The sequence below is a fragment of the Rhineura floridana genome, chromosome 10, assembly GCF_030035675.1.
Source record: "Rhineura floridana isolate rRhiFlo1 chromosome 10, rRhiFlo1.hap2, whole genome shotgun sequence".
NCBI classification, from domain to species: domain Eukaryota; kingdom Metazoa; phylum Chordata; class Lepidosauria; order Squamata; family Rhineuridae; genus Rhineura; species Rhineura floridana.
This window is the reverse complement of record NC_084489.1, coordinates 33369926-33383713: the sequence shown is the minus strand read 5'-3', so window position 1 is coordinate 33383713 and position 13788 is coordinate 33369926. Positions and strand designations below refer to the sequence as shown.

Here is a 13788-nt window from a genome sequence, read left to right as displayed (position 1 = left end):
ATCTGTTTGGTTTTTAAATGAAATAGGAACAATATGTAGTCCTATTTCTTAGCAAAGTATAAATGCAACAGCGGATTTGAGAATAATCAGTCCCACACCTTCTCTTAGATGTACTATTAATCAAACAAATCAACAGAGACAATCTTCTTAGGTAAAAAAAATAAAAGAATATTTACTCGCAACCTTCATATGTTTAAGAAAACATAGGCTCTAGCTTAGACAGAAATAATCAGTAGTCTCAGTCCATTTTCAGTCATTGGTGAGGATGATCCTGGAAGGAGCTTCTGCCAGCTCCCTCTACTAGAAGTTAATGGAGAATATGGAAAAGGATCAATATCCCCAGACAAAGGAGGAGGAGGAAGGTAAATAACCCCACCCTTTAAGGAAGTTACATCATGGTAAACAAACATATAGAGATATCCCCAATACTGGTTAGAGGGAACATCTCCCTATCAAAGGGGGCGGCATGCAAGCTTGCTTATTCCAACATTATTCAATACTACACATAGAGGGGGGGAAATCATAGAAGCTCTAGACGAAAATCATGGCACGTTAATTAGCCTCATGTCTTCTTCATAAAGCCTACATTGAAATTTAAGAGAGACATAGAAGTCCAGTTACTTAGATGTACTAAAGGCAACACATCATACTTTGTGAATTAAGTAGAGTACATTCTCTCTTGCTCTTGCTCTCATTCTCTTTTTTTCATAATGAAAAAGGTGTTTTATTAATGAAAAGCAGCGTCTTCCAACCTGGTGCCTTCCACATGTTTTAGATGACAATCCCATCTGCCCCAGCCAGCATCTGGAGGGCATCAGATTGTGGAGATGAAAAATGCCCATGTAGAATATGTTTTGGCTCTATTACACATGTGCTTTAGCAGCTGCACTATTCCCCATTCTATTTCTGGGCCCAATTTAATGTGCTGTTTGAACTTTGAAAACCCTAAGCAGCTTGGGACCAGGTTACATTTCCCATATATACCTACCTGGTCCTTAAGATTCCTATTGGCAGTCCTGCTATGGGTGCACCAAATGAGGTGAGGCTGCTGGCACTCCAGCTGTGGAACAGCTTCCCTAAAGAGGCTCACCTGCTGCTACCGTTAGGGTCTTTTGACACCAGGTGAAGACCCTTTCCTTATATTTAAATAAAATATATGTATTGTTAATCTGGCTTTCTTAGTCTTACAATCTGCCAACAAAAACCACAAATCATTGTTTTGTATTATATTTCTAATACCTCTAGGATGGACTTTTACTCTTTGAGTTTTTGTGAGCCACCCACATGGCTGGGCATGCAGCGAGTTCATACTTAGATTAGACCCATTGAAATTAATGAACCGAAGTTAGTTGTGTCTATTAATCTCAATGGATGTACTCGGAGTTGGACTAGCATTGAATATCACCCACAGTAAATAAAATAAATAAGTTGCTCACACATCTAAAAGTGTTTATTTTCTTGTTCATTATTCCAAGAACACAGAAGAAGAAATGTAGTCCAAAACACATTTACAGGCATATTCCAGGAAGGAGGTAAGTCTATAGCAGAGCTTGGAAAAGTTACTTTTTTGAACTACAACTCCCATCAGACCCAGCCAGCATGGCCACTGGATTGGGCTGATGAGAGTTGTAGTTCAAAAAAGTAACTTTTCCAGGCTCTGGTCTATAGTGCTCTTTTCAGTGATAAATTGCTCAGATTCGGGAACCAAATCTGAATTGCTCAGACTAGAGAACCAAATGGTCATATAAAGGCGGCAGGGATCCTATTAGTTCTTTGGGTCACCTGATTCAGCTGGACTGACAGATTGGCACTGTTCAAGCCAGTCATTTCCCAGAGTAAGGTGCCTGAGCTTTGCTACCAGGTTTAAGCCAGCTGGCACCACTAGTCAGCTACTGTGAATTTATTCATTTTTTGAGATAACAGACACAACTTGCAGGTAGTTTAGAGGCACATAGTGATGGTCAAAAATAGTTATTGTTTACTCTGAATCAACATCTTTTTCTATATAGCAGCCAAAATCCAAGCTACTGATTCAGAGCAGGATCAACCATTTTTGACCATCACAATATGCGTCCAAACTACCTGCAAAGTTGCATCTGCTATCTCTGAAAAAGGATAAATTCAGTCCTAGCTGACTGACTCTATACACTAAATAGTATTTTAAAGCTGGAATCTACAATTGAAACAGTCCTAATGAACTTAAATGGCATGCTCACGAAAGAAATCAATCTGAGTAATAAGCCAAAGAATCCATTGTAAAATTGCTTATTATGCCATCCCTAAACACAATTCCCAAGCAAACCCTAATAAATGAAGCACCAAATTGGTTGTGATGTTTAAAAAAGTGGTGGATATTTGCAACCAAACATTAAGAGGCTTTCATTCAATGTGTTTGGGTTTCTATTTGGGTTAAGAGAGAAAGAGGAATAAGAAGATTTTGATATAATGCCATATTAAAATCTGAACTTTCATTAAAATACTAATCTCTTGCCTTCCACAGAAGAAAATCTGCTCATGTACTCACACATCCCTGGGATGTTTCTCAGACTTTGGAAGTGAATAATGAGATAACCATGCAGAAAATTCTTTTCTAAACTAGTCTTATTTCTACAGGACAAAAAGGTGCCCAAAATAGATTTTTAAATAAAGAAGCTCTCTATTTTCTGCTCTTTCACAAAATAAAATCTTCCTCCTAATGTACCTTCATGAATTGCACTGAGCAAGTCACAAGCTCTTTCCTTACAATAGTCATGACCTCACAGGACCCAAATCATTTCCAACAAAAGTACCTGGATATCCCAGAGGAACATCCCTCTGCCAAATACTGAATAACTGGGTATATGAAGTGACAAAGCTGCAAATCAGGTCTCCACATCCTTAAAACTCCCAGAGGTTGTTTCTCTCAGAAACAAATAATGTAGGTTTTTGTTTTGTTTTTTAGCTTTTTACACTGCTGTGTAATACCAGGCATTTTTGTTTGATTGTTAATGATTGTTCCAATGTAAAATCTTGCCTTGATTTCCTGGACTGGAAATAGTTGTTTCAAAGTAATGGCAACCAATGACTCTTCATTATAGTGAAAATAAGCATCTGTTGGAGATGCTCCTGAGACAAATTTGGCCCCATCTGCACTATACGTTTAAAGCAGTATCATACCACTTTAAATAGGCATAGCTTCCCCAAAGAATTCTGGGAACTGTAGTTTGTTAAAGGTGCTGAGAGTTGTTAGAAGATTCCTGTTCCCCTCACAGAGCTGCAATTCTCAGAGCGGTTTAACAATCAATCCCTCTTCCAAGGAACTCTGGATATTGTAGCTCTGTGAGGGGAATAGGGTCACCTAACAACCCTTAACAAACTGCAGTTCTCAGGATTCTTTTGGGGAAGCCATGACTGTTTAAAGTAATATGACACTGCTTTAAATGTATAGTGCAGATGGGGCCAAAGCCATAGAGAGGCATCCACATAAAACCAGAAGACAAGCCCACATTGCGAGCAAATTCTCACCAGCAGGCATTTTTTTAAAAGTACTGGAGACAATGGGGTTGAGGGGAGGGTGATGGAAGAATGGTTGAAAGAACCTTGAGGTCAGTACTGAGATTTCAATATTCAGTGCCATTAGGGTTGCCAGGTTCCTGGCCTGAGACTGATCTTGTATCTTTAGGAGAAGAGAAAGTCAGCCAAGTGCAGGTGTTCTTGCAACACTGTAATGAGAAAAACCACAAGGTGGAATTCTCCCTTCTCCCTGCACAACTTTTAAAGATACAGAAGACCTCTTGGTGGCCTCCAGGAACCTGGCAACCCTAAGTGCCATGCTAATATTTATACCAAGGAGCGGCATAATGAAAGATTTCTTAGGTGATGGTAAAAGAAGAGATACATCATTTGCTACTCGCTTTTCCACTTGATGGATGTCCAGTTCAGAAATACACTGACAGCTCTGGACCTACATCCTGTACAGTACTGACAAATGTATTATTTATGCTTTCAGATCTGTCAAGAGGACAGATCTCTCACACAGTGATACCTGAATGTAGACAAGCCTGTTTCAATATTATGGCAGGGTTGTACATTGTGCTTTTCTGCAGCACAAGCATAAAGTGTAGAAGTACGTGCATCTTTAACCAATCAAAGGTTTCCCAGGTGTGTGTACACACATGCATTTTGCTTTCCACATTTTATAACACCAGAGTTACATCACTATTACAAGCAGCAAATGTGTAATTTGGTGCACTGGCGTAACACCTCAAATGTTTGTTCGTCTTCCCGCAAGTCTTGACCGGCTGATGATACTCCAGTTCTTTTTTGCCTACCAGCTTACAGAAAGAAGCCATTCAAATGGATGGATCAGGGCAGGGGGAGTCAATGTGGTGTCCTCCAGATGGACTACAGCTCTCATCACCCCTAGCCAGCTTGGCTAAAGAGGAATGATAGGACCTGAAACAACATCTGGAGGGCACCATGCTGGCACCAGAGTTTTCTATCTTTTCTACTCTGAACTTAGGAAAAACAGTGTTAGCAAGGAGCAAATCTCACTGTGCTGAACAACATTAAATATATATATCAGCTATGGCTTCTGGCAAGTTGCTTGAGAGGTAAGGAGAACACTCTATCCCAGAGACAGCCAACATGGTGCTCTCCATTTGTTGTGGACTGTAACTCCCTTTATCCTTGACATTTGACCATGCTGGCAGGGGATGATGGGAGTTGTAGTCTACAACATCTAGAAGGCATCACAGTGGTTACCTCTGCTCCTAGCCAGTGAAAGGATCAACAACCTCTTAGTTTCTCAGGCCATCCAGCATTCTTAAACCAGAATCCTTCCTTTCAAACATTTATAACCCACCTTTCCACATTCATGTAAGGCAGCTCACAACTTCACTTTAATACAATTTAATATAACAAAGCAAACTTAAAGTAAATACTACAACTGTAAAGTTTAAAAGCTTCTTATCAGTAGCATCAGAGCCGAAGCATATTCTTCATTCCATCTAACCAAAGTCCTTCCAAAACATGAGGCCTTACAGGATACAGCATCTAACGGCCAAGCAGGAGGAACACTAATGGCCTCTGAGGGAGATCATTCCACTAAACTTGGTCAGCTTAGAATGCATTGCCTTTGCCACATGGAAGGTGAGGAAAGCTGGAACAGGAAACCAGTAAACAGCTATGCGTCTGCCTAGGGTGACTATTTCCTTAAGGGAACTCCACCCTACTTGCACTGAAAAGAGTTATCTTGTTGTTTTCTTATAATAGCAGAGTGATGTTGGTTCCAAGATACGTTGATTGCCACTGATAGAACAATGTCCAGCCCACTTCTGCATTAGACCATTTTATTGCTTATAAATTGTATCCTATCCTTCATATAAATCCTAGGGAAGGTAACAATATTAAAAACAATAAAATACAAAAAGAATTCTAATAAAACCAATAAAACAATCAACAGCAAGAGCAGAAATCAGCAATAGATCCAATTATAATCATTACATACTCACTGCAGCAACTAACCATTCATAAATACTCAGGTAAACAAGTGGGTCTTAGCCTAGCAATGGGATGTTACTAAAGTTGGTGCCAGGCACATCTGTTGTGCAAGGACATTCCGAAGTCAGGTTGTCACCACAGAGGAGATCCTGTTCCTTATCACTTACAAATGTACTTTGCCTAGTGGTGGGACAACTAGATCAGCCTTCCCACCGCCTTCCTGCAAGATCTAAAGGCATGGGCAGGCTGATACAGGAAGATGGATTGGTCCCAAGTCATTTTGGTCTAATCATTTTACCCAGTTGGAACTCATTACTATTGGAAGGTTAGCTACACTGTTTATTTTAACTCCTTTTTATACTTTGGAGAAGTGTTCTGTCTTCATGAATGCAGGCAAATGGCAACAAAAACATCTCATCAACCCAAGGTGAACCTGACATGAACACCCACCTACATCGAGACTATGCAAACAGTGAAATGACAATGCGGTGTCTGACAGCAGTAGAACAAACGAAGGCATATCATATCTAACTGAAGAAAGATCTTGCCTCAGTATTGTACCAAACTTTCAAGAGGTAGAAGGCTTTTGTTTTTTAAGGAGAAAATGTTCTCACGTTAATTACTCATGCACTGTACACGATTCATGCTTATAAAAGAGACTACTAAGAGAGAAAAGCAAAGGAATAAATCAAGGTATTTTAATATGTAATTGAGACCATTGACTGAACACTTAAGATTTGCTAAGAGATTCCAAGAAGAGAAAATTATTCCACAGATATTAACTAGGACTTTATACAGATATGGATTATTATGTTTATTATGGATTATTATGTTTTTATTATTCAGACTGCAATTCTGTGCATACTTACCTGGGAGTAAGCACTATACAAGATTGCACTTTCAGCAGGGATGGGGGATCTGTGGCCCTCCAAATGTTGTTGGACTCCAGCCCCCACCACCCCCCAGTTACAGCTGGACAACTGTCAATTTTTTAAATTTCCACATGAAAAAGTCCTCACAAAAATGCATCACATTTAGTGTGCATTGTGATGTTCCTATATTAATGTATATATGGTAAGTGTTGTTGTTTAGAAGATACATGGTAAGTGGAGTGAAAGAGGAGGGGGAGTGAATGGGCAGTAGAATGCTAGATGATTGGCTGAGTGTTTAAAATGGCTGAACGTATAAAAAGAAGAGTGAGAGTGGAATCTGGGGGGAGAAGAGAAAGAGTGGGTTGTTTGGTGGGTTTGAGAGAGTGGTTTGCCAGGAGAGAGTGGAGAAGGAGGGGGGTGGAGTTCGGATTAGTATTGAGTAAAACCATATGCTTATGTGCCTTAAGAAGAAATCTTGTTAATCTTGTTAGCTTTGTTATCTGTAATAAATACTTAATTTGGTTTACCAAAGGCCTGATCCTTGGCTGGGGTTTCACAGACCAGAAGGGAGGGTAAGGTAATGACCAAGGCTGAAGGGGAACTGTAACAAATGGTGGCAGCGGTGAAGAGAATAACAATACCAGTATTCAGAGTCTCTGGGAATACTAGTATTGGGACGTTACTGGTGGTTGCCTAGCAGGGGGATCTGTTGAGATCTGTGCTAGAGCGGGGAGAGAAACCATAAGAGAGAGCGGTCTGGACTGGTGGAGTCCCTGGTGGTGCCTAGTGACAGGCAGTAGCCACGCGCAGGTAGGAACCTGACAGGGAGAGCCAGGGAAGGACGCCTCACATGCATCTCTCCTAATATATTATTGCATTTTATGTTTGCAAGCAATTAACCTTAATGTAATGAATTTTTGTGTTGGTTTCATCCAACAGATGTATTTTTATACACTCTTTCCACTCTTTCTGTACACTTTATTTGGTTGGAACTAGATGGACCAATGGTCTGACCAGGGCTGGCACCAGACATGACTGGACCCTTGGGCACCAGCCTGCCCCAGGCCTGCGGTGCCTGCATGCACACTCAGCCTACCTCTCCTGTCACCTCATGTGAATGCTGTGTGCACTGCATGCACATGTGTACCATCAACCAAGATGGTTGAGAGGGCTTCCCTAAGGGGCTGATGCCCACACCACCATCTACATTGATGGCACACATACACGCTATGCAACCCAAGCACATGCCTGCCATCAACCAAGATGGTGGCAGGGGCCTCAGCCTTTTAGGGAAGCCTCTGCTGCCATCTTGGTTGATGGTAGGTATGCGCGTACAGCATGCACAGCATTCACAGCAATGGGAGAGGTAGGTGGGGTGTGTGGGCGGGCATACTGAAGACCACACAGTCTGTATGGCAGAGCCTGGGAGCTCCCTCTCTGTGACCTGCTGCAGGGTCGGGAGTCAAAGCTGATGTGGATCATGGAGCTGGAGCGCTACCCCCCCCACCAAAGGAAGGGCCTTTTAGGGGCCCTTCTGGGTCGCAGGGGCCCTCAGCCGGGGCCCGACCTGACCGCCGTCTGGCACCGACCCTGGGGCTGACATAGTATAAAGCAATTTCCTACATTCCTATAAACACTCCAGGTTTCCTAAAGTAACCAGCACATAAACAGTTACAAACAACAATGCATACAATTATATTAAAATACAAAATATAAATATATGCTGCAGAGATATAGTACAGCATAAGGCTCAACTTTTTATACATATTATACGTCTAATATACACATTTGCATATAATTTACATATTATTAGTTGGGCTGTTTTTTGTTTTTGTAAAAAAAAAAGACAATGCATGAGATCTTACATAAGCAGGCACTTGATACAAGAGGTGGTCCAAGGCAAGCAAAGCTCAATCAGATCAGAAGCACCAAATTCTATGTATACAACCATTTAAATTAGATTCCTCCTCCATCCCCAGTATGTATCTAAAAATATAGTGAGCATTTTTTATAAAAGCAAATTCCAAAATGTGCGCTCTATGGAAAAAATGGGATATGGAAGGCTTAAAATGCACTATAGATAGACCACTTCTCTTTAGAAAGTGAGTATCATGGAGAGGTTGTGATGAAATTCAATCCTGCATGACCATCAATCAATTTAAAAACTGAATACAAGTGTATTTAAAACTGCATTTCTGTGTTTCACACATGCACATTTATACCAGGGTAGAGATCTTCTCAAGCCATTTCAGTGGCACCTGCAATATTGGCAGTGACGGTTGGTACCCATTGGGACTGGTGGGGCAGAAGGCAAGCGGCCCAGCAGTACCCCCTGAGCTCCTTTTGGGAAGAAGGGCAGGATCTATATTTAATTAATTATTTACTTAATACATTAATAATACACAGAGCCAGAACCAATGACAGGCAGAGCCAACTCATTTTAGTTTCATCCCCCTCCTCCTCCATCTCTCTGTTGAGATCTACAAGGACAACACCAAGACTAAGCAGGAGCAGGAAGCCCCCCCCCTCGGACAGGTTGTAAGTAAGAAGACAGGCAAGTGAAGGCTGGCTGAGGTGCCCCACTTGCCTTTGTTGAGCTCTAGTCTGCACAGGCAAGGCAGAATTAGCTTGCTGCACAGGACACAGAGGTTTACAGCCAACACAGTTCCAGTAAGGCGGCAAACAGGAATGAAGAACTCCAACACAGTCCAGCTTCGTGCCAGTAACAGAAATCTTTATCAACGTGCAGTTAACAAATACATTCACCAACATTACATGCTCCTACTATCCCCCTACACAGCCTGGCTCTCTAAGCTTCTAATTTATAGCCAGCACCTTAGATCAGTTGCAGCTGTGTGTCCTTGACTAATTACATACAGTTTAACCCATTCCCAACTTGTGGAATGACTCAGCTAATCATGAGCCAACAGCCCCCACCTCATTTCACATGTTGGGTGATGCTGTTGCTCTGCTGTTCCAGTTTTACATTTAACAATCCAATTTACATTTTACATTTTACATTTTGCATTATACATGTATTCTTGTTCCCCATACTTAATACAGTTTTATATACATTCAGTCTCAGTCCCATTTGAGATACATTTGCATATACATTTACAATAAACATTGTCATCCGTTTCTTACATGTCTTGGTCAGCATTTCTAAACAATGTTATGTAACTTATCTCGCCAATCTCTACCCCCATCCAGCATTGCAAACCATTCTTGAAAATCCTGCTCGGTCCAGTCATCTTCCCCATTCTGACACTTTGCTGGTGTTTTGTGTTCCTGTTTTACTTTTACAGTCGTCACTTTAAATCTCTCTGGAGGATGCCCCAGATTAGCTCTTTTTGATCTCCTTGGTATGGGTGTAGGTTCTTCTATTGGTACTTCTGGACTCTCTGTCTGTGCAATGTTTTGTTCTATCTCTAGTATGGGTGTAGGTTCTACTATTGGTACTTCTGGACTCTCTGTCTGTGCAATGTTTTGTTCTATCTCTTTAACATTCTGACATTCCACTGTTCTTTCCTCTGCCTCTTGTTTAACTTCAGTTTCTGCAGTGTCTACAATTCCCCCTCCCCTCTCTTCCTGGGGATCAGGTTTAACGTTTATTTCCTGTTGCTCATCTTGTGTGCTATCTATGTTTATTTCTACATGTTGTGTACTGTCTTCCCAGTCTTGCTCCTGTGTTTTAACACTTCTACACACATGTAAACGTTTTTCTTTCATTAACCAGACTCTGCGATATGCACCCTCAAAGCCGAGATAGTAACCCTTTAACGCTCTCGGACCTTGTTTGCCTTTACGTTGAGGTTTGGGAATACGTGCCCAACATATTGCTCCAAATTTCTTTACATGATTTAGATAAGGCTTTCTGTTAAACATCTTTTCATAAGGTGTACAATCCACAGTACTTTTATATACCCTGTTCAACAGAAAATTTGCATAAATTGCACATTCACCCCAGAAATCCCGGGTCAGTTTAGAGTCTGCTAACATTGCTCTCACAGTGTCCTGTAAAAATCTATGATATCTCTCTCCAACACCGTCCTGATGTGGCGCAAAAGGAGCTGTTAATTCGTGTTTTATTCCTTTTCTGTACAGATATTTTTGCTGAGTTGAGGAGAGAAATTCCCCTCCTCTATCCGACCTGAGTGTAGCTATCCTGGTTTTGAATCTCGCCTCTACCCATTCCACAAAATGCTGTAACTTCCCAGCGGCTTGTGCTTTGTTATTCAATAGGTAAACAAAAGCGTATCTTGAATAGTCTTCGACCAACACAAAATAAAATTTTGCATTTCCTTTTGACTGTTTAAAGGGACTGGCCAGATCCATGTGGATTAACTGAAATGGCCTTTGCGTGCTAATTAGCCTTTCTTTGTGTATGGGAGCTGCAGTTGATTTCCATTCACTGCAAACATCACAGTCCTCATACTGCTTACAAGGTTTAAACTGTAAGTCTGCACTATGATTCATTGTTTTTAGTAGAGTAGCATAACTTACATGTTCCAATCTTCTATGATACAAATGTATACATTTTTCATGCTTTTGTTTGTTTCTTACTGTGTTTACACATTGTGGGGCTTCATCATTTACTATGAACAAGGCTTCTTTGAACTTTCCTATCACACAAATCTTATTCCCTTTAGCTATTGTGCATTTCCCTTTGTCAAAGTTAACAACATAATTCATAGCATTTAACTTAGCTACTGACATAATATTTCTGTCCATACTGGGAACATAAAGCACATTTGTAACTAGCATTTTTAAACATTTTAAATATATTACTCCTACCCCTTTAACTTGCCGACAGCTTCCATCCGCCAAATAAACTTCCTGGTTCTTTGTTGGGGTCAGGATTTTAAACTGTTTTTCATTATTTACTAGAAAATGACTTGCTCCCGAGTCTACAGCCCAGGATGTGTTTTGCAGTTCATTGTCCTTGTCTTTAGTGCCAACGACATGCACTTTAAACAGGTCTTTCTCGCTTTATTGCAATCTTCTTTTCGTCTCTGCCTGGCATTGACTGCGTAGATGAGTTGTGGAGCCGCATCTGTAGCAACGTTTCACTCCATACGCCTTCGGTCCTTGCGCATTCCGCTCCGGGTTTTCTTTGTTGCTCTGTTTACTTTTCTCTTGTTGGCGTTCTGCTTCTTGAAGTAGTTCGTTTGTGATGTACGTCATGCTGAGGTCCGCATCTGGAAGACTTTCTAACGCACTTATCACTCCTTCCCAGGAATCATTTAGAGTAGACAGCGTAATATATGCCATCTGTTCCTGTGTATGCTGCATGTCCATTTCTTGCAGGTTGGCAAACAAACGTTGTAAGTTCTGTAAATGCCTCTGCATGGACTCTCCCTCTTTGTAACGGGTCTGGTACAGTCTTTTAGCAAGTAAAACTTTAGAGCCTGCAGTTTTTCTCACATGTACAGCACGTAAAACATTCCAAACTTCCTTTGCTGTGTTTAAGCCACTGACATGTATTAACTGTTCGTTCTCCAGAGCTAGGATAAGCAGAGCTTTAGCTTTCTCTGCTGCTCTTATCCACTCTGCCGGTGGGGCTGCTGGGGGGTCTTCTGCAACAGTGTGCCAGACACCCTCCTTCACCAGCAGCATTTCAGTCTTTACCTTCCAGTAGGAGTAGTTGGTGCTTCCCAGCCTTTCCAAGGGATAAGACGCACTTCCAAACACTGCCATCCTTTTCACGCTTCTTGGCTGTTCAGTTCTTTTGCACTGTCTAATTCTCTGCCTGTTGCACAACCTCACAGGATCATTGTGTCAGCTGCAATGACTGGGCCCATAACCCTTTGTTGAGCTCTAGTCTGCACAGGCAAGGCAGAATTAGCTTGCTACACAGGACACAGAGGTTTACAGCCAACACAGTTCTAGTAAGGCAGCAAACAGGAATGAAGAACTCCGACACAGTCCAGCTTCATGCCAGTAACAGAAATCTTTATCAACATGCAGTTAACAAATACATTCACCAACATTACATGCTCCTACTATTCCCCCCACACAGCCTGGCTCTCTAAGCTTCTAATTTATAGCCAACACCTTAGATCAGTTGCAGCTGTGTGTCCTTGACTAATTACATACAGTTTAACCCATTCCCAACTTGTGGAATGACTCAGCTAATCATGAGCCAACAGGGCAGGATCTATATTTAATTAATTATTTACTTAATACATTAATAATACAGAGCCAGAACCAATGACAGGCAGAGCCAACTCATTTTAGTTTGTCCCCCTCCTCCTCCATCTCTCTGTTGAGATCTACAAGGACAACACCAAGACTAAGCAGGAGCAGGAAGCCCCCCCCCCTCGGACAGGTTGTAAGTAAGAAGACAGGCAAGTGAAGGCTGGCTGAGGTGCCCCACTTGCCTTAGTAGACCAGCCTCCACTAGATATTGCTCTTAATCACAATGGACTATGACAGAATTTCCCCCACCGCAGCATTTTGCTGTATTTATAGATTCCTGTGCTGAAGTTCTAATTTGAAGCCTCTGTACGTAGCCAGAAAAAAGTCTCAAGATTTATTACCAGGTACTTATTTTAATGTTTTCTGTGCCTCATTATAGGTGGCTCGAATGGGAATGTGATGAGTTGGGGACAGAGGTAATTGCCAAATGTACCTTCAGTTTGATATAATTTCCTCTCATAAAAATGAGATCATCTCAATCACTTTCAGGTTTTATCCTTTCTGTAACAACTGAGATTGTTTTAGTAGCTGCTGTAGCACACTTCCGCCCTCCAAAAAATGAAAATGTTCACGTTAAGCAAACCTCCTGGTAATAAAATTGTTCCAAGAGAAATTTTAGCCTTGCCTTAATAAAATGGGCTTGCGATGGTCTCATAAATCACAGCAGCGACAAGAGAGAACTAAATAACTTTCTATGTTGCTTGTTCTGCCTCAGAAGAGATGCAAGCCAAGCAGGAAGGCTGAGATGCACTCTTCTTTAGTCAGCAGGAAGGCTGAAGTAATTTTTTCCCACGCCATAGAACTAAATCTGGTGCCTTTCATTGTAACAATTTCCAGAAGGGTAGGAAATTTCAGCAATTTTCTTGTGAAGGGTGAATATTGCTTACAGTGAAGAAAGAAATCCTAAGTATTCTATGGCAGGGGTGGGGAATGGTTTTTTAGCCTGAGGGCCACATTCCCTTCTGGGCAATCTTCCAGGGGCCACATACCAGTGGAGGGTGGGGCCAAAGGCAAAAGTGGGCAGAGCAATTTATTACATTTTCACCTTTGTACATTAGGCTAGTTTCACACACTCACACAGCCCTCTCTTCTTCATCCCGGCAAGCAAAAGGCATTATCAGAGTTCAAGGACACAATCCAACCAGGTCTAAACCCTTAAGGAGAGTGCAAAGCAGGGTCAGCGAATAGGGATGAGCAAATATGTCATCTGTGGTTTCTCTCAGTTCCTCATTTTTCC

The 13788-nt window shown here is 41.4% G+C and overlaps 2 long non-coding RNA genes across 4 annotated transcripts in view; one reads left to right on the top strand and one right to left on the bottom strand.

Annotated features, from left to right (window-relative positions):
• LOC133365230 (uncharacterized) overlaps window positions 1–12275 on the bottom strand; it is a 76400-nt gene extending 64125 nt beyond the window's left edge. For all 3 annotated transcript variants that reach the window (XR_009758135.1, XR_009758133.1, XR_009758134.1), the window contains exon 1: window positions 11148–12275. This is a non-coding gene — a long non-coding RNA (uncharacterized LOC133365230). The remainder of the gene's footprint in view (window positions 1–11147) is intronic.
• A 359-nt stretch (window positions 12276–12634) lies between these two features.
• Window positions 12635–13788, top strand: part of LOC133365231 (uncharacterized) — a 50660-nt gene continuing 49506 nt past the window's right edge. The window contains exon 1 of the long non-coding RNA XR_009758136.1: window positions 12635–12895. This is a non-coding gene — a long non-coding RNA (uncharacterized LOC133365231). The remainder of the gene's footprint in view (window positions 12896–13788) is intronic.